Source organism: Hemitrygon akajei, chromosome 27 (assembly GCF_048418815.1).
Source record: "Hemitrygon akajei chromosome 27, sHemAka1.3, whole genome shotgun sequence".
NCBI lineage: Eukaryota > Metazoa > Chordata > Chondrichthyes > Myliobatiformes > Dasyatidae > Hemitrygon > Hemitrygon akajei.
The window spans coordinates 8,547,043-8,574,545 of record NC_133150.1 but is presented as its reverse complement, the minus strand read 5'-3'; the positions used below and the strand labels follow the sequence as shown (position 1 = coordinate 8,574,545).

The 27,503-nt window shown below is 41.2% G+C and overlaps 1 protein-coding gene across 2 annotated transcripts in view; it reads right to left on the bottom strand.

Annotated features, from left to right (window-relative positions):
• Positions 1 to 19,437, bottom strand: part of LOC140717108 (zinc finger protein 76-like) — a 103,033-nt gene extending 83,596 nt beyond the window's left edge. For both annotated transcript variants that reach the window (XM_073030337.1, XM_073030338.1), the window contains exon 1: positions 19,310 to 19,437. The gene's annotated coding sequence lies outside the window, so the exon portion shown is untranslated. The remainder of the gene's footprint in view (positions 1 to 19,309) is intronic.
• Between the last annotated feature and the right edge of the window lie 8,066 nt (positions 19,438 to 27,503).

The following is a 27,503-nucleotide window of genomic DNA, read 5'->3' as shown; positions in this document are numbered from 1 at the left end:
AGGGCACTGAGGAGTGTGGTAGTACAAAGGGATCTGGGACTATAGGTCCGTACTTCATTGAAAGTGGCATCACAGGTAGATAGAGTTCTAAAGAAAGCTTTTGGCACATTGGCCTTCACAATTCAAAGTATTAAGTACAGGAAATGGAATGTCATGTCAAAATTGTATAGGAAGTTTGTGTAGACCAGTTTGGAGTATTGTGTGCAGTTTTGGTTACTACCTACAGGCAAGATGTAAACAAGATTGAAAGAGTACAAAGAAAATTATGTAAGGATGTTACAGAGACTGGAGGACCCGAGTTATAAGGAGAGATTGAATAGGTTAGAACTTTATTCCCTAGAATGTCAAAGACTGTGGAGAGATTTGATACACAAAGTTATGAGGGGTATAGATAGGATAAGTGCAAGCAGGCAGTTTCCATTGAGATTGGGTGGGACTACAAGAGGTCACAGGTTAAGGGTGAAAGGTGGGAAGTTTAAGGGGAAACATGAGAGGAAAGTTCAAACTCGGAGTTGTGTCATCTAGCTGTCAGTGCAAATGGTGAGTGCGAGCTCAGTTTCAATGTTTAAGATAAGTTTGGATAAGCAGGTGGAAAGTAAGGGATGGATGGCTATTGTCCTTGTGCAGTTTGATGGGACCAGGCAGTTTAAATGGTTTGGCATGGACTAGATGGGCCAAAGGGCCTGTTTATGTGCTGTACTTTTTGACACTAGTGTTAGCTGTTGCCTAACCCGGATCCGAGAAACAGTTACATAGAATTTCAGGTTACATAGTAGAAATGGAAGCCATTTTCCAGACAGTGCGGGGTTGAAGGAGGGAGAAGGAGAACGGAAATGGACAATGGACATTGGAGAACAGTGAAACACTCACAGAACTCATTTGGAATGGCAGATACTGATGTTGGAAAATCTTCATACAGACAGTTGTCTCAAAGAGAATGTGCAGGTAACTTTTGGTTAGCTATTTAGAACACAATGCTGAAGAAAGTTCCACTACTTGTTCCCTAAGTTTTTTCCGTGACTATTTGTTTCATGGGGCAGGTTCTTCAGCACAAAGCCATTTCATGTTGTGAGTAAACAAAGTGAAGTAAACTGAATTGATCACACAACAAAGTGCTCCAACATTGCATGCACATTATAGACTAATATGTATATATGATGGCATTTTCTTTATTTTGTTATATACTATTGTGTTTGTTATAGTTTAAAATTTTTTGTCAATACAATTTTGATCCAAGTTTATACTGGTGTGAGTTAAATTGTTTCCAGATGAGAAGTAAATTTGCATGGTTGTGTTAGTATTCATTGTTTGTGTTTACCAGAATCATATTTACCCTAGATATGTTTATTTACTGCAAATTACCTTTTCATTGTCATTCCCATGCATTGCTGAGTTATGTTGTTGCTAGATTGAGTTCACAGTAATAGCTAACTCATTACAAGAAAACATTTTGGGGTCATCGTCCTCGATGAATGCTGTATGAATGCATTTCTGTGCCTGTATAAGGATTGGATAGTCTGTTTATTTGTGATCAAGCCAGCGTTACACTAGTGTCTTTTTTGTGCAATTTAAAGGGCATCATAATGAAGGGTAAGTCTAACTGATGTTGTAGCTGCTGAGATCCAAGGTTATTGTAAGCTGAGAATGTTCTCTGGAGTCAAGCCCACACCAAATGGAGAAGAATATAGAAACATAAGAAAACCTACAGCACAATACAGGCCCTTCGGCCCACAATACTGTGCCGAACATGTACTCACTCTAGAAATTACCTAGGGTTACCCATAGCTATCTATTTTTCTAAGCTCCATGTACCTATCCAAGAATCTCTTAAATGACCCTATTGTATCCACCTCCACCACCGTCGCTGGCAGTCCATTCCACGCACTTACCACTCTCTGCGTAAAAAAACTTACCCGACATCTCCTCTGTACCTGCTTCCAAGTACCTTAAAATTGTGCCCTTTCTTGTTAGTCATTTCAGCCCTGGGAAAAAGCCTCTGACTATCCACACGATCAATACCTCTCATCATCTTATATACCTCAATCAGGTCGCTCCAAGGAGAAAAGGCCAAGTTCACTCAACTAATTCTCATAAGGCATGTTCCCCAATCCAGGCAACATCCTTGTAAATCTTCTCTGCACCCTTTCTATTGTTTCCACATCCTACTTGTAGTGACCAGAGGTGACCAGAACTGAGCACAGTACTGCAAGTGGGGTCTGACCAGGGTCCTGTATAGCTGCAACATTAAGTATGAGGCTTGGGCTGAGCAGACTTCTCATTTACTGGATTTATGGCAGTGCTCAGACAATACAAAGAAGTAGAGACTGGTAGAAAATTTAAAGATCCTGTCACTGTATGATGAGGTTCTTGAAGGCAGAAAATCCTTTAGTCACATTAGCTAGCTCTGGAAAATACTTCTGGCACTACTGAAAGTTCAGCTTATCTCACAGTGAAATTCAGACTCGTATTCCAGGAGGAAGAAGAGCAGCTCTCTGCTTTCCTCCTCCGGTCGGTTGGATAAACTACCGCATTGCCTGTGCTGCAAACGGGGCATTGAACTGTCTGAGATAAACCGCGCGAGAGGAGCAAGTTGTAAAGGGTCCACTGTCATAAGATATGGTTGCTCTACCTATTTGAATGACCCACAGATGTGTGATCCCCACCTTTTGCTGCGTTACCAAGAGAAGTTTGAGTGTTATGTACCCCTAGGGTTCATGTTTTCTGTGGACAATCAGTCCAGAGAATCAGACTGGCTTTTGGACACTATTTGAGCTGTTACAAAGAGAGAGCGAGGGAGGCATCCAATGCAATGAGAGAGAGAGAGACAGACAGAAACTGCTTGAAAGATTGATGTTATGGTTCCTCTGCAAGTTGTTTACCTTTCCACAAGGACACTTGCCTGCTTGTAAAAGTTCCTGCAGAGAGAGGAGGACGGAGCAGGTTGATGGACAGCCAGTGTCCAACATGTGGAGATAAAACCAGGTCTGCTCATGCACAGACAGACACGCAGTTTCGGACACCGAATGGGCTTAGTTGCACCCACAGGAAGGTGGGGTTTTTGGAGGATCGATTTGGGGAAATTGATCAGTTGCTCTCACAGTGTGAACAGGTGCGACCGGTGGGGAATTATTTGTGTGTCCACCCTCACCTGGGTGATAATTCCACCACTAAAGAACGGTCGTACGTATCATGGTCATAGTCAGTGACCACAACAGGACTTCAGAAAACAACGGGAAGATCAACAGCATCAGCACTCCTCTCTCTCTCTCTCTCCCCCCAACACTACTCAAATAACTACCTCGAACTGATCTGAATTCACTTCATCATCGTATTTGAAAGAGCCTAGTTTTGTTCCTATTTCCACACTTATGTACAGATATATCATTGCTAACCTGTTTAAGATATTTGCATTTATAGTACTGTATTGGGTAGTTTACTAATAAACACTATTAGTTTATAGCAATACCAGACTCCAGTGTATTCTCCATTTTTGCTGGTTCTTTAACCCGGTCACGGGTTACATGACAGGAGAAAAATATGATTGAGGAGTGAAATGTTTCCAAAAGCCGAGTAATGTCTTCAGTTGTAGCCTCTGTTGCTAAAGTGACCCCTGATGCCACTGAAGTAGAACTTTTGAGAAATGAGGTCAAAAACAATCCAGCTGATGCCTGCTAACGTTGCGGCTAAACGTGACACATCCACTGGACAACCCGACCCACCTGTGAAAATCAGAAAGCAGAGGAATGCTGCTGCCGAGGGTTTCTTGACTGAGGATAGGCCTGGTATTTTCTGTTACAAATGTGGAGACCTTGGACATTTCAAATGCGATTGTGAGGGACAGGAAAATCTTCAAAAAGTAATCCAATGGTTAATCAAAAAGAAAAAGATGGGAAATAACAGAGGGACTCAGTAAAGGAACTGCCTGACATCCTGGAGCAAACGCATTGTTCTGTCAATCCCAATGGTCAGATATGTTACTTCTATTTACAAATGGATTGGAGATTCTGTAATCAATTTATTTGAATTCTGTAAGCCATATGACTGAATACTGTCACAACGTAAGTATAAACACAACCATCTCCAGCAGTGGTAAATCAAGGCAACTGGACTTGCTGTGTTGTCTAGATGCTTTGCCACTCATCCAAGAGGCTCCTTCAGTTTTAATCCTTGGTGGGTAGCTTCCCTGAGAGTTGTTTAACGGTATAGTAATCCCATGAGGGTCGTTAAGAGTCATAGAGGTAATGTGAGGGTTCTCCCTTTGAAAGCATGCAGAGAAGATGTTCAGTTCATCTGGTAGTGAAGCATTGCTGCCATTCATGCTATTGGGTTTTGCTTTGTAGGAAATAATGTCTTGCAGACCCTGCCAGAGTTGACGTGCATCTGATATCACCTCCAACCTCGTTCGAAATTGTCTCTTCACCCTTGAAATAGCCTTCTGCAAATCATACCTGGTTTTCTGGTACAGGCCTAGGTTGCCAGACTTGAATACCATAGATTTAGCCTTCAGTGGATGACATACCTCCTAGTTCATCCACGGCTTTTGGTTTGGGAATGTACAGTAAATCTTTGTAGGCACACACTCATCCACACAGGTTTTAATTAACTGCAGCATATTCGTCCAAATTCAAAGATGAATCCCTGAATACAGTCCAATCCACCGATTCAAAGCAGTCCTGGAGGCGCTCCTGTGCTTCTCTTATCCAAACCTTCTTGGTCCTCACTACTGGCACTGCAGTCTTCAGTCTCAGGGAACAGAAGTACAACTAGGTGATCAGACTTCACAGGTGTGGAATACCATGGGGTGTGTGCTTAGCCCACTGCTCTACTCTCTATATACACTTGACTGTGTGGCTAGGCATAGCTCAAATACCATCTACAAATTTCCTGATGGCACAACCATTGTTGGTAGAATCTCAGGTGATGACAAGAGGGAGTACAGGAGTGAGATATGCCAACTAGTGGAATGGTGCTGCAGCAACAACCTGGCACTCAGCGTCAGTAAGATGAAAGAGCTGATTGTGGACTTCAGGAGGGTAAGACGAAGAAACACATACCAATCTTCATAGAGGGATCAAAAGTGGAGAGAGTGAGCAATATAGTCATAAAGAAGGCAAGGCAGCGGCTATATTTCATTAGGAGTTCAACAAACACACTCAATAACTTCTATAGTTGTACTGTGGAGAGCATTCTGACAGGCTGCATCGCTGTCGGGTATGGGGGCTACTGCACAGGACCGAAAGAAGCTGCAGAAGGTTGTAAACCTAGTCAGCTCCATCTTGGGCACTAGCCTACTAAGTACCCAGGACATCTTCAGGGAGTGGTGTCTCAGAAAAGCAGCGTCCATTATTAAGGACCTCCAGCACCCAGGGCACGCCCTCTTCTCACTGATACCATCAGGTAGGAGATACAGAAGCCTGAAGGCACACACTCAGCAATTCAGGAACAGCTTCTTCCCCTCTGCCATCCGATTCCTAAATGGACATTGAAGCTTTGGACGCAACCTCACTTTTTTTAATACAGTATTTCTGTTTTTGCACATTTTAAAAAATCTATTCAATATATATAATTGATTTACTTGTTTATTTATTATGTTTTATTTTATTTATTAGTATTATTTTTTCTCTCTGTGCTAGATTATTTATTGCATTGAACTGCTGCTAAGTTACCAAATTTCACACATACCGGTGATAATAAACCTGATTCTGATTCTTATCTTTGCGTGAATGGAGGTGTAAACTGTTGTGGAGATGCCAAGGTAAAGATGTTAGGACTGCATTGTAAGTAATTGATAGGTGTTTTAGTACCCCACCCCTCTGGCCAGGGACAGTTTGACAAAGATGGCATTTTTAACTCCTCTTTCAAACCACCTGTCCAAAATGTGCACATTATTATCAAAGGAGTGTCCCTTATCCTTTAGGTGTTGATATACAACTGAATCTTGACCTGTGTTGGGCCATCCATTTGTGAAGTGGGTGTTTTGACTCAACGATATACATTATCATTACATTGAGAACTGCACAGATGCAGGGACTGATCAATAACCTCTCGGATGAGTGGCAAAACATCTTCTAGACAACGCAGCAAGTCCAGTTGCCTTGATTTACTACTGCTTGATATACAATGACCTGGATGACTGAGAACCTCCATAGACATATGAACAAAACTGCTATTGTTACTGAGTATGTGTTCCGTTATTAATAATGTTTGATAAGTATCACAGGTTTACAAAGTCACGAGGACGTGCCTATTTTGGTGGGAGAGAATGCAACACCCTGGTTTAAGACCATGCTTTATTTTATTGATAGTTATGCTGTTACATATTTTGTTTTCTGAAAATGTAAAGAATGTTTCTTTAGTTACATTATATAATTGAGCATTTCATTTTTGCTGTTTAAAATAAAAGATGTAATTGATAAGTTAGGCATATTGAATTAGCCAAAGCGGATTTTGTGTTAATGTTTTGTTTTTGGAGGAAGCGTGGGATCGAAGAACCCATTTGGAAGGACAGATACTTCTGTTGGAAAATCTTCACGGAATGTCTCATGGAAAATGTGCAGATAGCTTTTAGTTAACCTGTCAGAACATGACGTTGAAGAAAGTTAGACTGTTTTTCCCTTGGAAATTCCAAGAATATTTGTTGTTTCCTTCAGTACAAAACCTTTTCAAGCCATAAGAAAGCACAGTGAAGTAAACTGAATTAATTACACAACAATGAGCTCCAACATTACATGCACAATATAGACTAATATTTACATACAGCGGCATGCAAAAGTTTGGGCACCCTGCATGGTTATTACTTAGTAAAATCCCCTTTGGCAAGTATCACAGCTTGTAAACACTTTCTGTAGCCAGCTAAGTCTTTCAATTCTTGTCTGGGGGAATTTTCACCCATTCTTCCTTGCAAAAGGCTTTTAGTTCTGTGAGATTCTTGGGCTGTCTTGCATGCACTGCTCTTTTGAGGTCTACCCACAAATTTTCAATGATGTTTAGGTCGGGGGACTGTGAGGGCCATGGCAAAACCTTCAGCTTGTGCCTCTTCAGGTAGTCCATTGTGGATTTTGAGGTGTGTTTAGGATCATTATCCTGTTGTAGAAGCCATCCTCTTTTCATCTTCAGCTTTTTTTTTTACAGACGGTGTGATGTTTGCTTCCAGAATTTGCTGGTATTTAATTGAATTCTTTCTTCCCTCTACCAGTGAAATGTTCTCTGTGCCACTGGCTGCAACACAAGCCCAAAGCATGATCGATCCACCCCCATGCTTAACACTTGGAGAGGTGTTCTTTTCATGAAATTCTGCACCCTTTTTTCTCCAAACATACCTTTGCTCATTGTGGCCAAAAAGTTCTATTTTAACTTCATCAGTCCACAGGACTTGTTTCCAATACGCATCAGACTTGTTTAGATGTTCCTTTGCAAACTTCTGATGCTGAATTTTGCAGTGAGGATGCAGGAAAGATTTTCTTCTGATGACTCTTTCATGAAGGTCATATTTGTGCAGGTTTCACTGCACAGTAGAACAGTACACCGCCACTCCAGTCTGCTAAATCTTCCTGAAGGTCTTTTGCAGTCAAATGGGGGTTTTGATCTGTCTTTCTAGCAAACCTACGAGCAGTTCTCTCTGAAAGTTTTCTTGTCTTCCAGACCTCAACTTAAACTCCACCGTTCCTGTTAACTGCCATTTCTTAATTACATTACGAACTGAGGAAACGGCCAACTGAAAATGCTTTGCTATCTTCTTATAGCCTTCTCCTGCCTTGTGGCATCATTTATTTTAATTTTCAGAGTGTTAGACAGCTACTTAGAGGAGCCCATGGCTGCTGATTGTTGGGACAAGGTTTGAGGAGTCAGGGTATTTATAAAGCTTTGAAATTTGCATCACCTGACCTTTCCTAACGACAACTGTGAACAAGCCATTGCCCGAACAAGCTAATTAAGGTCTGAGACCATGGTAAAAGTTATTTGAGAGCTCAAATCTCTTGGGGTGCCCAAACCTCTGCACGGTGCTCCTTTCCTTTATCTCACTCCAAAATTGTACAAAACAAAAATAAAACACTAATCTTGCTTAAAATGTTGAAAAGAATATTTCATCTTTATTTTTATGACTTTTGGAGATCAATTCATCTTCTACTCACTTAACTATTCACAGTAACAGAAATTTTGAACAGGGGTGCCCAAACTTTTGAATGCCATTGTATACGATGAGCATTTTCTTTATTCTGTACTATATAGCATTATTGTGCTCGTCATAGTTTAAAATTTTTTGTTAATATACTTTTGTCAAGACTAAATCTACACTGCTCTCTGTTACTATTGATGGTGAAGATGTGGGGAGGACCTCCAAGTACCTGGGGATGCACCTGGATGACAGACTTGAGTGCAGCACCAACACAGAGGCTGTGTACAAGAAAGGCCAGATTCACCTCTGCTTCCTGAGGGGACTGAGGTCCTTTGAAGTATGGAGACCTCTCCTTCACATGTTCTACCAATCTGTTCTCACCAGTACAAGCTTCTATGCGGTGGTGTGCTGGGGCAATGGCATCAACACAGGTGATGCCAACAGGCTCAATAAACTGATTAGAAAGGCTGGGTGGCTCTGTTATAGGAGTCAAACTGGACACACTGGAGGCTGTGGTAGTACAAAGAATCCTATAAAAATCCTAGCAATTCTGGACAGTGTTTCTCACTCTCTGCATGCCACCTTGGCTGAACAGTGGAGCACTTATAGCAATAGACTGAGACAACTGTGCTGCTTCGAAGAGCGCTATATGAGGGCATTCTTACCCTCAGCCACTAAACTCTATGAGTCAACTTATAGCTAGCAAAGTGATGCCCCCCCCACCCCCCCACTGTTAGACTGTTTGAGGTAACTTACTTTTTGTATCTGTGTACTTGTAATGTTATTGTGATACTGTAATTTCCTTTGGGATCAATAAAGTATCTATCTATAATTTCAATCTAAGTTTATACCATACTGAGTTATATTATTATTTCACAGCAAACAATAAATTTCTATGGGTGCTAATATTCAAACAAGTAATTGGCTTTATTTTCCCGTAGAAGGAATATTCAAACTTCTTTGTGTTTACCAGAATCATATTTACCCTTGACGTGTTTATTACTGGAAGTGAACCTTTCATTGTTATTCCCATGCATTGTTGAGCTACAGTAATAGCCAACTCATTACAAGTCTACTGTGAGAGGGCACACTTTAAAAGAATCATGTAAAAGATTTTGATTAGACAATATTGATCAACTGAACAGTTTTATTCTGGTAATGAAAAGGATATTGAGGTACAGGTAAAAACACAAAAAAAAATTTACAGCAGGAAATACTGTTGGGTTGTAAATTTATTTTTATCCAGAGAGGGTTAAATTGGCTACATCAACAACATACAAATTTATAAATGGCATTGAGAGGCTAAATTAAGAGATGTTTTCACTTGAATGGAGTCCAAACAAGTCATTGTAATTATAGAGCAGTCATATAAAGCCAATAAGGAAGAACCTTTTCCTGTTATCAAACTAGAGAATTTATTACCACATTGAGCATTCAAGGCAAATGTCCTTGACATCTTATAAAAGTTATGTAACACTAAACTAAGACTAAACAGTGTTAGATGAAGCAGGGGGAATAGGAATAATGATGAAGTCTCATTTAGCCAAACATCTTTTACTGTGCTGTATATCCAACACACTTCTATGTAATTTGCAGTAAGATTCTATACTGCCAGAATTACTTTACTGATACTTCAACTGCAACAGGATCAAAGTAACTGGCTGCCCAGGTGAAGCATGCACATTGTAACTAGAATAGTTTCTGGTACTGGGAAGAAAATTTAGTAAGTTTTCTATTAGTTAGTGAGTTTCCCCATCTATTGTCTTTTCACGTTGGCTAGTTGGAACTAGCCATTTAGCCCTCTTGGATTACAATGGTGCTTTCCACAATGCATCTTTTCTAATCATGTTTATTTATTGCAGAAAACAATTCAAATATTCACTTAAAAGAACTATGATATCCACTTCAAAGTTTGCACAATATTTTAACCAGCCACTGAATATATTTTGCATATTTATTAAGCAGTAAAAGTAACAAAATTAGTACCATAGCACTGTGCTACAGATGAAATCAAATTAGAAACTGACTTGCCTGTGGCTCAAGGTAATTATTTCATCTCTTTTGAATGGTTCTGTGCATCTGATATGACATCACTTCTAACTGGGAAGGAGACTACAATGTACTTCCTAATTTCCTGATCCTAGGGGCATATGAAAATTTGCCAATTATTTCCATGCCTATAGAATGGCAGTCTGTTGGGAATTACATTGTTTTTAATCATCCTGAAATCTGAAAAAAATGCGTTATTGAATCAATGCACATCAGTTGTTAAAATATGCAGTAAAACTGGTCCCTGACAGGAAACACGAGCAAACCTGCAGATGCTGGAAATTCAAACAACACACACAAAATGCTGGTGGAACACAGCAGGCCAGGCAGCATCTGTAAGGAGAAGCACTGTCGACGTTTTGGGCCGAAACCCTTCGTCAGGACTAACTGAAAGGAAAGATAGTAAGAGATTTGAAAGTAGTGGGGGGAGGGGGAAATGCAAAATGATAGAAGACCGAAGGGGGTGGGATGAAGCTAAGAGCTGGAAAGGTGATTGGCGAAAGTGATACAGAGCTGGAGAAGGGAAAGGATCATGGGACGGGAGGCCTCAACCCCAACAGGAAATAGGGTTTCATATAAAGATTGCTACATATTCAATATGATGGCTTGTGCTGCCTTTTATCCATTGAGAAAATCAACCCTTGCTATAAGAAATAAGTGTATGAATACTTGTTTACTCCCAAAGAAACTTTCTCTAGGGAATAAACAGTGGCTTAATTATTCTAACTGTACAGTTATTAAAAAGGTTATCAGGTAAATGAAGTTTACGATAACAAAGTACCCTGGTTAGATTTACGTAAATTTAATATGAAAAATATATTTTCTCTAGTACTAATTGTGGCAGCTGTACTCCAATACCAAAAGGGTAATCCTATGATGCTTCACCATGTCTTCAACCTGAGCCTGAGTCTCCAGAGGGTTCCTGTACTGTGGAAGATATCATACCTCATTTCTGTACCGAAGACGCTGCGTCCCAGTGGCTCCAATGACTATAGGCCAGTGGCATTGACCTCCCACATCATGAAGACTCTGGAGAGACTTGTTCTAGAGCACCTCCGGCCTATGGTTAGGCCACACTTAGACCCCCTCCAGTTCCCCTATCAGCCCCGACTAGGAGTTGAGGATGCCATCGTCTACCTGCTGAACCATGTCTACGCCCACCTGGACAAGCCGGCGAGCACTGTGAGGGTCATGTTTTTTGACTTCTCCAGTGCGTTCAACACCATCCGCCCTGCTCTGCTGGGTGAGAAGCTGACAGTGATGCAGGTGGATGCTTCCCTGGTGTCATGGATTATTGATTACCTGACTGGCAGACCACAGTATGTGCACTTGCAACACAGTGTGTCAGACAGAGTGGTCAGCAGCACTGGGCTCCACAGGGGACTGTCCTGTCTCCCTTTCTCTTCACCATCTACACCTCGGACTTCAACTACTGCACAGAGTCTTGCCATCTTCAGAAGTTTTCTGATGACTCTGCCATAGTTGGATGCATCAGCAAGGGAGATGAGGCTGAGTACAGGGCTACGGTGGGAAACCTTGTCACATGGTGTGAGCAGAATCATCTGCAGCTTAATGTGAAAAAGACTAAGGAGCTGGTGGTGGACCTGAGGAGGGCTAAGGCACCGGTGACCCCTGTTTCCATCCACGGGGTCAGTGTGGACATGGTGGAGGGTTACAAATACCTGGGGATATGAATTGACAATAAACTGAACTGGTCAAAGAACACTGAGGCTGTCTACAAGAAGGGTCAGAGCAGTCTCTATTTCCTGAGGAGACTGAGGTCCTTTAACATCTGCCGGACGATGCTGAGGATGTTCTATGAGTCTGTGGTGGCCAGTGCTATCATGTTTGCTGTTGTGTGCTGGGGCAGCAGACACCAACAGAATCAACAAACTGATTCGTAAGGCCAGTGATGTTGTGGGGATGGAACTGGACTCTCTGACAGTGGTGTCTGAAAAGAGGATGCTGTCCAAGTTGCTTGCAATCTTGGACAATGTTTCCCATCCACTCCATAATGTACTGGTTAGGCACAGGAGTACATTCAGCCAGAGACTCATTCCACCGAGATGTAATACTGAGCATCATAGGAAGTCATTCCTGCCTGTGGTCATCAAACTTTACAACTCCTCCCTCGGAGTGTCAGACACCCTGAGCCAATAGGCTGGTCCTGGACTTATTTCCACTTGGCATGACTTATTATTATTTAAGGTTTTATATTGCTATATTTCTACACTATTCTTGGTTGGTGCGGCTGTAACAAAACCCAATTTCCCTCGGGATCAATAAAGTATGTCTGTCTGTCTGGGTCACTGTGTAGAAAGTGGTTGTCATTGTCATTAATGAAATTTCTTAACTTCCACATTTTTGAAATGATCAGTTTTTTTCTGTTATCAATCATTATACACATTTAAAGTGGCAACTGTAGAGTACTGTACCCAAATTAAAAATGGTGGATATTCTGAACAATATTTTGTTAAGAGACCATATACTTTGCACAATTTATATGTACTCTACAACTGAAATTACATGATCTGTTAAAACTTCTTTGAGATAAAATTCTTTAATGAGAAAAACTAAGTACAAATATAAATTTAGTTGGATTGTAATTTGGATCCTTTGAATGCTAACAGAAAGAAAACAAGCAACGGTTTTGGAAAAACAAATGTTTTATTCCACTCAAAAACTTAAAAGGAAGATTTTCATCACTATGCTGCCCTTATAAGCAATCATGTTTAGGGATAAAATTACTGTATCTTTTTCCCCTGACTTGAACGGAGTGGAAAACAATAGGAGCAGAAAGATATTCATGGTTCTGCCACCCAATTAGTCGAAAAAAAACTTCATTAATACTAGTCTTGTCACTGAATCTGATAAATTATGAACTGTACTGCACAAAATCTGATAAAACTCAATTTAACCTTATTCTATAGATGTTAACATATCACAAAAATTAGAAATACATTTTGAATTAAATACTTAAAATGAAAAACTAGCAAGGGTAATGTCAGCCTGATTCAATATGGCTGAAATCTATTTGAGCTTTTAAAATGTATTTCTTCAATTTAAGTTAAATGGAACTTAAACATTTCAGAACTATATACTACAAAATTGATCAAGTGCTCAAGGTATTTACAGTGGACTCTAGTTAATTGGGGAGGCCGCTTATTTGGGACAACCCTTAGGAACAAAAATTAGTCGAGAACAGTCAGGATTCGCTTCATTTACTTGGAACACTATGCCACTTAATTGGAACAGGAGATTTATCAAAGTTTCTAATTAGCATTAGTCAAGTGCATTTGCGTGGTCATTAGACACTACACCCTGCTTACAGCAAACAGCTTTGGAAGATTTCCATAGATGCTGCCTGGCTTGCTGAGTCCCTCCAGCATTTTATGTGTGTTGCTCAGCTTTTAAATAGTATCAGTTGCACATGCTCGTTTTCAAAATGCAGCGATTTTTGTCATTGATAGTTGGCGAGAAACAAGCAATAAGACAATTCAGAACTGTTTTGCTCATTGCAGTTTCAAGCATTCAGGCTTGGAGATGCAAGACATGCTCATGAATGAAAATGAAATGATATCACTACTTCAACAAATTAGGAACTTCAGAAAAAAATTTGAAGGTATCAACAATCATCCTGAATGTTACAATGAAGATTCAGAGGATGCAATTGTCGAAAGCAGTTCATTATCTGCACTAGGTGTCTGTCCTGAATTTGTTCATTTACAGCCAAAGTAACATGGCAGCGTACACTGGATTAATTCTTCCATCGATAATTATTAGGAATTAATAGTTTTATAGTCCTGTAGTAGTACTGATATTGCTAAAAATTTGTTCTGCATTTCATTTAATAGATAATTTGTTACTCAGTTAAAAAGAATACTAACTATTTCCATGAAACTTTGGCTAATTGGGACAGCGACTCAATTGGGCCAAAATGTACTGGTCCAAATTAATCAGAATACACTGTATATTTTGAGCGCAGTCTTTTCCCTCAAGAAAGGGAATCAAAAACTAGAGGGCATATGTTTACATTAGAGGGGGTAAGATTTAAAAGGGGTTTGAAGGACAACTTTTCACCTAGGTGGTGGTGCAGAGCTGGAACAAGTTGCCAGAGGAAGTGGTTAAGGCAGTTACTGTAACATTATTTAACTTGGACAGGTACATAGACATGAAAGATTTAGTGGTATACAAGTAAAATACAAACAAATGTGACTAGCTTAGATGTGGATCTTAATGTTGTGAACAAAGGACCAGTTTTCCCTGTGCTATATTATAGCTACAATACAATTACAGAAAATAAAACTGCACTGCAAGATCTTTAACATTCTAAAATCTAGCTTCAAAGAAAAAGATAACCGTCATTATCAATCTGTTATTTTCAGGTATCAAACCTTCACTAGTATCCTCTCTTGTTCTAACATACAACTCATTTTGGCCGAAAGGCATCAAGGTTTTTTTGCTGACAACAATTGAGCTCAGTTCCCTGAATTGATGTCCTTCTTGCACAACTGGCCAATCATTGACAGCTTCTTCGTCATATCTGAATTAAATGTTTATCTGAGAATTTGCAGGACCTGCCTCAGGAATTACTCAGAAAGGTGCTGCAGCCTTGATGAAATCACACTAAACTATTCATGCATATTGTGACCAAAAAGTGAAAAATTCATTCTCTTGTCAATCCCAAATAATACTGGCTTGTGACCACAGCAGTGAATATGCCGGTAACAGTAGAGTCCACTTGGTGAACCTGCAGCATCCCAGTCTTTTGAATGCCTATCCATGGCCACATTCCACATGGCCTCCTGGTCATGTACACCTTTTACCCAAGCATTTCCCAAAGTTATTCCTGGTAATAACCCGCCCAGATGCTATGGAAAAAGGGATGGCACCACAGCCATCCCTTTTAGATTGCTCGACACTTTCAGTTCAGAACTGCACTAAAAGCTCTTCACTGCATCTCACTCATTTCCCATACCTCTGCTCTTATCTCTGGGATAGAATGAAGACATTGAGATTCCCTGGACAACATCTTCCATCCTACCAGCTTTTGCATTCAACAGATCATTCTGTAGTTTAATTCATGCATTGACAGGAAAAGATGTTAAAACCCCCCTGACTATTGAGTAGAAGTGCAATGGAGAGTATCGTATTCACCCAATCAGTAACAGAAGCTGAATTGTTAATTTTTCTCCCGTGGGAACTGTTTGATTTCCCAATTTCATATTTTTCGATTTATATTTGAGCATTTGATGTGCTATTAATGCGAGACAATGGTTCTAAAACTGAGTTTAGATGAATATATATTTTTAGCCAGTATATGTATTAAATGGACTCATGTACAATAGTTTTTCTAAAGACCCAAGAATGGCACTGAAACGAGGAGCAAGGCTTTGTCTGTTTGGTCAAGAACCCGTCTATTGCTTGGAACATCAGTTTGCTTGGACAGGGAAGATTACTTTTCTCTTGCCTTTAATTATTCCATTGCTCCGTTTTGCTCATCATCCTTGAATGACACAAACAACCACCTGGCATTTAGCAATGTTATTCTGCAACTAGTTACTTAAAGCTGCAAAACTTCCTCCAGTCAGTTTGTTGTCTGCCAATGAAAGCCTATTCACTTTTTTATTGAGATACAGACTGGAAATGACCCATCCAGCTGCACCAACCAGCAACCCCCAATTTCACACAGCCTAATCACAGGACAATTTACAATGACCAATTAACCTACTAACCTGTACATATTTGGACTGTGGGAGGAAACCACAGCACCTGGAGAAAACCCACACACTCCACAGGGTGGACGTATAGACTCCTCAGAGGTTGTGTCAGAATTGAACTCGATGCCCCCAGCTGTAATAACGTTGTGCAAACCGCAACACTACTGTGGCGTTAAGATAGGAAATTTATGTGGACAAATGTAAAATGCAACAAAAGTTTGCCATGACCTACCTACATTTAGCTAGTGTAACTTTGAACTGCTTATAATAGTTTCAGCACCAGCAACCAGTATCTTGTAATAAATTAACACTTCTTGTATTGTTGATAATTCGAGATCACGTTAGCCTTAAAGTTTTACTCACTGACTGTGTATTTGAAGTTTTCTATGCACTTATATTCCTCAGTTCAACCCCAGTCCTGTTCAATGTACCATGACACATTTTGTTGATCTCCAATTTGTAATCCATAATCAAGACCATCTAATACGAATTTAACTGTCTTCCATCCGTCCCACAGAAAATCTTATTTATAACCTCAGTACTTGTCACCCGCTAACTGGCTCATTTAGCTCGTTATGCTAACTCCTACATGACAATCCATTGTACCACTTTTGTTCTTTATTAACCTGCTTACAAATTATCAATTACGTACACTGGCCTGCTGCAATTCAATCTTTGAATCTGCAATCTTTTACACTACCTTCCATACTGTTGCACCCTTCTCCAGATGTCCATCTTTAAGCTTATTTGCTAATCTCTCAATATACCCCCGCATCCTCGACATCTGATCTCTCCCCAAATTCAAAAAGTCTTGTAATTCAGCCACAGCTTCAATTATTTCCAGTAGCTCCTCTTATGATGTTGCAGTGTTCACCAAGCCTGGAGACATGACATCCTCAGTGCGCAGTTGCTGGTGTTTCTATCTGGGAGTGCTCGTGTTTATACAGCACCCCGTTCGCTTGCCTCAGTCCTGATTGGCTACTCCTTCAGTTGCCCTCCGAGTTCTATTGGCTCACGTTTCTTTGGCTCTTAGGGGTTCATAGATGACGCCAATTTTGTTATGTTTGTTTACAGAGTTATCAGAAGAGAACCACAACTCTAAGAATTCTCATGCTTGCCTGCACCAGAACTTCTGCATTGTCCCAGTTCAAGTAGCATACTTCTTGGTCTTAAAGTAGAGATCAGTGACAATGGACTATATCTCTTTACTGCCAGTTTGTGTTCCCATAAACAAGTTGAGAGCTTACATCCTGTCTGGCCTACGTAGGTCTTATTGCAATATCCATAGGTGATCCTGTACACCACATTGATTTTGTTGATTGTTTTTAAGGTCTCGCAGACCGTACTCAACATGCAATGAAACGCACAACCTTGCATCAAGAAATGACAGCTCAAACATCACAATTGCACACAAACTAACAGCAACTTTAAGAAAGCTTGTCTCAAGAACCAAGGTACCATTAAAGACAACAGACAAGGCAAACATGAGCTCTCCCAGAAAGAAACACCAACTGCGCACTGGCGACAAAACACTTGATGCTAATTGCCAAGCTCGGCACACACCGCAACATCACACACCGCAACATCACACACCTCAACCCGAACTACCAGCATTCACCACCATCCTATGTTAATTCCTACAGGTAAAACATGAACAAAATATACTCGCTTCCTGCACCATATTTATTCTTATCTTTACTCAACATTGTAGGCTATATGTAAATACAATTAACTACTGGCCCCAATGCAGACTTTAAAGTACAATTTTTCTTAAATCCCATTTAACCCTTATAACCCTAAAAAGTTAAAAGGTAAATACCTACGAACAATACATGCAAATGACCAACTTTAATATACTGCACTTCACCTACCGAAATCAGTGTATATTGCTCCCTAAAAATTAAAGATAGTTTTAAAAAATCAGTTTTATTGGTCCCATGTACATCGAAACATAAACACACTGCCTGCATCGACAACCAATACAATCCTAGGATGTGCTAGGGGCTGCCCACAAGTGTCGGCATGCTTTCACTACCAACATCGCATGGCCACAACTTACTAACCCCTAGGTCTTTGGAATGTGGGAGGAAACCCATGCAGTGAGTGACAGGGAGAATGTACAAACTCCGCACAGACAGCAACAGGAATCGAACCCCGATCACAAAGCTACAAAGCTACTGTGCTACCTCCTGACGAACCAGAAAAAATATCTGGTTACAAAAGCCTTGGTGCTTTGATGTGCTAAAGATGGCACAATTAATGCTACCCATTCCTGCAGTAATTTTACATTGCATCCTTAATCTGAAAAAATTCCTTAGAAAATCTGTATTGAAGGATTCACTGTACAAAGATTCTAATGTTTAAATTGGTGAAAAGACCTAATCAGACTTTGTATACTAAATACTCCAGTTTCTACCATCTATAAGAATCAAAGGATGCAGGAATACCAAGTAAAAATATTACAATTTTTAAATATAATTATCAACTAACATAACTTAGTAAAAAACACAACTAATAAATGCCAAATATTATTCACAGGATAATCAGGTCACAAATAGAAGTGCCAATATTAAAATCTATAGAAGACTACACAAAAATGTATAGGTATTTGAACTTTATTGTAAATTTGCATTGGCACATTGGTTAGAATGCACTTTCAATTTTTAATTTTGCACAGCATTGCAAGAAATTTACATCACTACTTTGGACAAAGCTGAAAATTTGAAGCTAGAAATGGGGAAATAAAGCATGCCCAAGCTAGAACTGGATCGGTACAAATAAGCGTATTATAAAACTCATTAGATGACCATCCTCATGCATTTCTAATATGAAAGACACCCCAACCTCGTTAACTCCTAGTGACTGGTGATAAAGGGCAAAGCTGAGAGTCAACACCGTGTTCAGTAAATTGAAAACTAAAAGCAATTGTCTGAAGGCAGCAATCAGTAAAATGGTTTATGAGCACCCATTCCCTTGCGCAGGCTGCACCCTCCACACATGAAGGCGCTTGCTCCCTCTCCGTAGCTACTGAGCGGCCTGCAGTGTATCCCCGACAGTCCCGTGTGTTCACCTCGTACCGACGTGCCGGGTCAGTCACCGGCACACTCGCCTGCCACCACTGTCCGACCTGGCCTCAGTATCGCCGTCGCCATCGGCCCAACGACGCGGGGTTTTACATTACTCACAACGGGCGGGGGGGGGGGGAGTGGGAGTTTCTCCCACAAGATTTGATCCATTAGCGCAGGGCAGCGGGGAGAGCCGCGTGGACTGGCCTGAGGTAGGCCCGAGTCAGCTGGGGATTTGAATGTGAAGGGCAGCGGGAGGTGGGGCTGCCTGGGCCGGCCGCGTCTCGCCCGCCTTCCATCCCTTTGCCTCTCCGAGCCAGCGGCTGCTGCAACGCAGACTGGGAAAAATTTTTACTAACCTTTTTTTCCAACAATTCCTCCGTGCGACCGCCATGCACCAGGGCAGGAAGCGCTGTGGCGGGAATCGCCGGCCCCCGAACAAGCATCGACCGCTGTCATCCACACCGCGGCAAAGCCTGGTGATGCGTTAATTCAGAGTCCCGGGCTGACACTGGCTGCCCCGCCCCGGCGTCTAGTCGCGTTCCAAATGCTTCACGCGCAACAGGGCGGACAAAACGATTGGCACATTCAGCGCCTGGGGTCCCGACCGCCTTTTGGGTGTGCCCCTAACCTAGCACTTTGAACTCGTACTAGTTGCATTGGCGAGAGAAGAGATTGACCTATTCAGATTCCTGGGCAGCTAACCGGTCACAAAGCCGACGAATCGCCTCTGAACCTGTATAGATAAATTAGTAACCGAACTGAGTTCACGTATGTCAATCAGGGTCCAGGACAAAGTTTTCTTCTGAACGCGAATTAACATGTTGAATGAAATGTTCGGTTGTGTAGGAATTATGCCATATTTGCGGACTCGGGAACGGGTGGAAATACAACGTCGGCCTAGTGAGAAACAGGCTGCTGCTGTTACTCCGAAGGTGTGCATTGCTGGCAGCTGGGCCTGGGCAGAATCATAATGTAGCTCCCTGGTCGGACGTCTTACTAACCGGTGGCTTTTCGCTTTTCCCCCCATTTTATTTAAAAAGTAACTGTTCGCATTAGTAATAATAACACTACAGATACATAGAATAGAAAATGCTGGGAAACCACGGCAGGGTAGGTTACATCGATGGAGTTTAAGATTGAAACAAACCTTTCCACACAGATTCTGCCTGACCTGCTGAGTAATTTTTCAACCTCATGTTTTGTGTTCAGATTTCCGTCGTGTAGTAATTCGTTTTTGTACACCTGAGTTTCCAGAGTGCCTTTCATAATCACTGTTCTTCCTCAAGCCATTTGATTCCTTTGCTAAATACTGTTGTGGGAAATTTAATTGCAGGGTCAGCGTTAGGACTGAAATTTACGGAATTAAAGTGGCTGATGTGGATTCTGAGTCTAAATTTTAGTAATCTTGATGGTGATCTTAGCATGAATCTTAAGTTTTAAATCTTCAGCAATAAGTTAATTGCGTTATCCAAGAAATATATGGTGTCCTACATGTGGACTTGAACAGGTTATCAATTCCTTGGTTTTTTGATCTTCCTTTTAAATAAAGACATTGTATCAGATGACGCATGCTCCTTTAACGCTTTCACAAGGATTTTTCTTAATCTATATGTTATCTTTTCCTTGACTTTTAAAATGTATTAAGACGAAGTGTCAAAGTCTCTGAGTTTATTTAGTTTGTTCAGGTAGTTTGCTAGAAAGTTTCAGAGAGGGAGGATGTATCAATGCACAAGGAACAAGATTGTTCTGGGTGATAACTTCCCATTGTAGTCAATTCTATTCAGTCTCTGCCGGTTTTAAGCAGATGGGACAGGAGCAGGTTGCAGATTCTGAACCTTTGTCAGAAAGGCAGGAGGAAAGTTTCCTCTAGAAGTAGGTGATTGCCCCTTGCACTGGAGTGTGTAATCACAGCTGTTACGGAGAGCGGTGAGCTGGAGCAGAGGACCTCTTCTCCCCTTGCTGCTGCTTTCAGCCTTCCTGCTCTTGCCTTCATTTCTTCTCCATCGTCATCATAACAATTTGCCTCCCAGACTTTCTTTCTTGCTCCTGACTGAACTGAAGACAGAACATCCCCTTGGTAGTATCTTCCAGTCAGAGTTGGTCTTGATTTATGTCTGTGCCCCTGATGGACTCTGGGGGTCAGTGAAAGAAGGTGAGTGATATCACACCATACTGGGTTAAAGCTTGTAGAGAGCCTCTGACTGGATCAGTGTGAGCAAGAGGCTGAAGGAAGGAGTCAAGGCAGTTCAAAATCAGATTATCATCACTGACTGATAGAAGGAACATAGAATATAGACCACTACAGCACCAAAACAAGCCCTTTGGCCCTCAATCCTGTGCCAAACTTAAGAAAACTAGTAGTCAGATACCCAATAAACTAAACCATTCTGCCTAAACAATTCCAATATGCTTCCATTTCTGTATATTCATTTACTGTGCCTACGAGCCTCTTAAACACCTCTATTGTATTTCCTCCACCAGCACATTTCCTTTGAACTTACCCCCTCTCACCAACATTTCATGCCCTCTAGTAGACATTTCATCCATGGGAAAAGTTACTGGCTGTCTGTCTATGCCTCACATTATCATATAAACCCCTATCAGATCTTTCAGCCTCAGCCATTCTAGAGAAAACCCACGTTTGTACAACCTCTCCTTACAGCACATGCCCTCTAATTCGGACAGCATTCTGGTAAACCTCTTCTGCACCCTCTCCAAAGCCTTGCATCCTTCCTATAAGGGGCGACCAGAAATGAATGCAATTTTCCAGAGTTTTAAAAGCTGCAAGATAATTTCCCAACTCTTGAATTTGGTACCTCAATAATAAGGGCAAGCATTCCCTATGCCTTCTTTACCACCCATTCAACCTGTGTGGCTATGAACGTGGACCCCAATATCCCTCTAATCATCAACATTGTTAAGTCTCTTTACAGCACACCTTGTAGATGTTCTCAATGGAGGGGAGGGCTTTGCGTGTGGTGGATGGGGTTTTTGTAAGCTTTACTGTTTAAAGGTATTGGTGTTTCCATATCAGACAGTGATGCAGCTGGTCAGGATACTCTCCAATGTGCATGGATAGAAGTTCGTCAAAGTTTTAGATGAAATGGCAAATCTGTGCAAATTTCTAAAAGTAGAGGCTCTGCCATGCGTTCTTTGTAATGGCAGTTTTGTGCTAGTCCCAGGATAGATCCTCTGAGACGCTAACTCCAATAAGCTCTCCACTTCCGATCCCCTAATGTGGACTGGCTCTTGGACCTCCGGTTTATTCTTCCTGTAGTCAATAATCAGCTCTTTGGTTTTGCCGACATGAGTGAGAGGTTGTTGTGGCACCATTCAACCAGATTTTCAATTTCCTTCCTATATGCCAATTCATCATCACCTTTGATCTGGCCAATAACAGCTATCAGAGAAAAATAGTGTGTCAACTAAGACACAATTAAATGAATTATCCCTTGACACGCCAATATATTGTCAATTTAAAATTACATGCTCCATCAGTAAAGATAAAGCAACTATTTCAAATAGTAGAGCTATTTTCTAAAGATAGAAACATGAAATTTTGATTAGATAAGTGCAGAACATTAAGCATAACGAAAGGTGCAATAGATCTAGTAGAATATAAACCAGAGCAGCAGGATACAATACTGCTGATGGATGAATACGAAACACATACGAATCTGGGATATCAACAAGCAAAGACAATAGATCATAGTGTGATGAAGGGAATACTTTTGACAGAATTGAATTCAAGGCTTAAGAAAATCTGCCAAACAGAACTCAATTGTTAAAACATAACAAAGGCCGTAAACACTTTTCACTATACTTATATTAATGTATTTTTTGGCATAATATCTTCCCAATCCAAGCCAGCTTCTGCTAAGTACACACCACTAAACTTAAATGAAAGCACAACTCAGAAAAATGAAGAAATTGTCACTATAGAAGAAAAAGTTAACCAATGGAAGATCATGACCCTCCATGGAAGACATCCCACAATCTGAGCAGACTAGATGTTGACAAGGAAGTGCCGACTGACTGGCTCAGAGTTGGAGACCTCTTCCCAGAAACAGAGGGACTCCTTGTGGCAATACAGGACCAGGTGGTTAACACACAAAAAAAATCAAAGATACATATAACACAAAATGCCAGGAGAAACCAGAACAATGCAACACATTTCAGAATCTCGCAGCAGTTTAACTCAATCTGATTACTTACACAGGGACAATTAATTGGCAAACATCATTCACTAAAATCTTGCTTTAAAATACAAACTCATTAAAAAAAACACCTTACAAGCAACACACACAAAATGCTGGTGGAACACAGCAGGTCAGGCAGCATCTATAGGGAGAATGGCTGTCGACGTTTCGGGCCGAGACATCGACAGCGCTTCTCCCTGTAGATGCTGCCTGGCCTGCTGCGTTCCACCAGCATTTTGTGTGTTGTTGCTTGAATTTCCAGCATCTGCAGATTTCCTCCTGTGTACCTTACAACCATACAAGCCTGATCCAATTTTAGAGTCAGAGTCCTAAAAATGATACAACAGATAGGGCCTGGATATAATATCACAAGATACAGAAACATAGAAACCCTACAGCACTCTACAGGCCCTTCGGCCCACAAAGCTGTGCCAAACCTGTCTTTACCTTACAACTACCTAGACTTACCCATAGCACTCTGTTTTTCTAAGCTCCATGTACCAAGCAAGAACAACTTACTTAACAGATGTAGCCAGTCCAAACACACATAACGTACAGAAGTCAGTAAGTGAAAAACACCAGAAATATGCTGAATTAAAAGAGGAAATTGAAAGATTATGGAACATGAGCAGGTTATAAATTGTCCCAATAGTACTATCTATAACTGGTATCATCCCAAAGTCATTACGCAATAGCATTAAACAATTAGACCTACACAACAATATTTATGTAAATCTCCAGAAAACCACATTACTAAACGCCACTAGAGTAGTCCGAAATTTCCTAGCAATTGAGAAATGAGTGTGTTTAGCTATACCTGTACCTCAGGTTTTACCAGTTTAAGCTGATTAAGAATAAAAATAATAGTAATAATAAATATTGAGAACATGAGATGAAGTGTCCTTGAAAGTGAGTCTATAGTTGTGGGAGCAGTTCAGTGCTGGGGCAAGGGAAGTTGAGTGAATTAATGAAACCTCTTGCACTAAGTCGGTCCCAAACTAGATAAGGAGATTTGGAGTCATCCTTTACAACAATGCTCATCTGCCTGCATAACTGTTTCTCATCGTCCCAGTACCTATTCGTGTGGTGGAGTGGGGGGGCGGGGGGCGGGGGATTGTCATTGGTATAATCTCATCAGGGTGATTGCACTTTTCTTAATTTTGAGTTCTACCCACAAAGACATAGTACCTGATGTAGCATGAAACTTGCTGTTTTGTGCTTCAATACAGTGCAAAGACAAAAATCTCTAAAAAAAAAGTAGTGTAAAAAAGAAGAAATAATGAGGTAGTGTTCATGGGTCATTCAGAAGGCAGAGGGGGAGAAGCTCTTTCTGAGTTGTTGATTGTGGGCCTTCAAGCTCATCTCCATGATGATAGTGATGAGAAGATGGCATGTCCCAGATGGCGAGGCTCCTTAGTGATAAATGCCACCTTCTTGAGACACTGAATCTTGAAGATGTCCTCAATTTTGGGAAGGCTGTGCGATGATAGAGCTGCCTGAGTTTACAACTCTCTTGCAGTTTCTTTGATCCTGTGCACTGGAGCCTTCACATCAGGCTGTGATGCAACAGTCAGGATGCTCTCCATTGTACATCAATAGAAATCTGTAAGAGTCTTTGATGTATACGATATCTCCCCAGACTCCTAATGAAGGAGATCTACAGATATGCCTTCTTCAGGATTGCATTGATATGTTGGATCAGGGTAGAGCCTCTGTGAACTTTAAACTGCACAGCCTTCTTATTATCCCCAGCGTGAGGACTGGTGTGTGTGCTCCTGACTTCCCCACCATGAAGTCCACAATCAATTCTTTGATCTTGCTGACATTGAGTGTGAGGTTGCTGTTGCAACACCACTCTGAAGATAGACTAGTCCCCTGGTCCTGATGGAATGCATTCCAGGGTGCTGAAAGAAATGGCAGAAATTATAGTAGAGGCTTTGCTGATGACTTACCAAAATTCTCTGGACTCTGGGCAGGTCCCGGCAGATTGGAAGAGGTGAATGTCAAGCCACTGTTCAAAACAAGATGTAGGCAAAAGGCAAGTAACTACAGGCCAGTTAGTTTAACATCTGTAGATGGGAAAATGCTTGAAGCTATCATTAAAGAAGAAATAGAGAGGCATCTGGAAAGAAATTGATCCAGCAGGCAGATGAAGCATGGATTCAGCAAAGGCAGATCCTGTTTGATAAACTTACTGGAGTTCTTTGAGGATATGATGAGTGCAATGGATAAAGTGGAACGTTATTTACTTGAATTTTCAGAATGCATTCGATAAGGTGCCACATAAAAGACTTATCCATAAGATAAGGATGCATAGAGTTAGGGGTGATGTATTAGCATGGATAGAGGATTGGTTAATTAATAGAAAGCAGAGAGTTGGGATACATGGGTGTTACTCTGGTTGGCAATCAGTGATGAGTGGTGTGCCACAGGTTGTTGCTAGGCCTGCAACTATTCACCATATACATTAACAATCTGGAAGAGGGGACTGATTGCAGTGTATCTAAGTTTGCTGATGATACTAAACTGAGTGGAAAAGCAAATTGTGCAGAAGATACAGAGAGTCTGCAGAGAGATATGGATAGGTAAGTGAGTGCGCAAGGGTCTGGCAGATGAAGTACGATGTTGGTAAATGCAAGGTCATCCATTTTGGAAGATCAGATTATTATTCTTCTAGTAAGGAAGATGAGGATCCAGTTCCAGAGGGAGGTACAGAGGCTTAGGTTTTTGTGCTTGGTTACTAGTGTTGAGAGAATGATAGTGATGAATGCTGATCTGTAATTGTTAAACAAAGCTGTCTGAGATATGTCTTGCAGTCATATACTGCCCAAAGCAGACTGGAGAGCTAGTGGGATTGTGTCTGCTGCAGATCTGTTGTGGTCATAGATAAGTTGCAGCAGATTCAGCTCCTCCATCAGGCAGGAGAGCATTCTAGACAGCCTTTTGAAGTACTTCATTACGATCGATGTCAGTGCTACTGGGCGATAGTCATTACTGAGACAGCTCACCCTCCTCTTCTGAGGCATTGGAGCGATTGCTGCCCATTTGAAGCAGGTGGGAACCTGAGACGGCAGCAGTGAGAGGTTGAAGATGTCCTTGATATTCTAGCAGTTGGTTGGCACAGCTTTTTCAGTACCTAAGTAACAAACATGAAATGCTGGAACTCAACAGATTAGGCAGCATCTATGGAGGGGAATAAGCTGCCAACACTTTGGACTGGGACCCTTCTTATTCATTCATTCATTCATTCATTTATCCATTTATTCATTTATCTGTTTATTAACATACAACATGAAATAGGCCCTTCCAGCCCCGTGAGCCACGCTGCCCAACAACCCCTGGTTTAACCCTACCCTAATCACGGGACATTTGACAACGAGCAATTACCCTTCCAACCAGTACTTCTTTGGACTGTAGGAGGAACCAGAAGCATGCGGAGGAAACTCACACAGTCATGGGGAGAACATACAAACTCCTTACAGACAGCAGCGGGAATTGAACCCAGGTCGCTGGTGCTATAAAGTATTGTGCTAACCACCAAGCTACTGTGCACCCTCTGGAAAGGAAGTGAGAAATAGCCAGAATAAGAAGGTAGGAGTACAAGCTGGCAGGTGATAAGTGAAGTTGGGTGAGGGGGAAGGTATGTAGGTGCGGGAGGGGAGATGAAGTGATAGTGGAAAAAGGTAAAGGACTGAAGAAGAAGAAGAAATCTGATAGGAGAGGCTGTCTAATCAGATTTCTTCTTCAGTGCTTTATTCCCACTCTTTACCTCCTGCCCTTCAGCCAATCTATTATCCATGCTTGTACCTTAACTATAATAGATAGGAAAGATCTTTTCCTTCTTTCTTTCTTTCTTGTCTGACTGGCAGGAGACAAAGAGTGGGGAAAAGGGGGCCTATTCTGGTTGGCTGCTGATGACTAGTGATGTCCCACAGTGGTCAGTGTTGGGACTTCTTTTCACATTATATGTCAGTGATTTGGATGAGGGAAATGTTGACTTTGTGGCCAAATTTGTGGATGATAGGAAGATAGATGGAGGGATAGGTCATATTATGGAAGCAGAGAGTATGCAGTCTTTGCTTTCTGCTAGTCAGCTAATCTTACATCAATGCTAGTACCTTTCATATAATACCATGGGATCTTATCTTGTTTAGCAGCCTCACGTACAGCACCTTGACTCACCAACCACTGAAGTCAACCATAGAGTGTTTTCCCCTTGATGCCCCTGACCAGCATTTCCAGGGTTTTTTGATGCATAAAAGTAGATATTTATGGTTATTGGACCTCAAGCATCACAGCCCTACAACATATTGCAGGTATTCCCCAAGGCACCAAGTGCAAAATATAATTC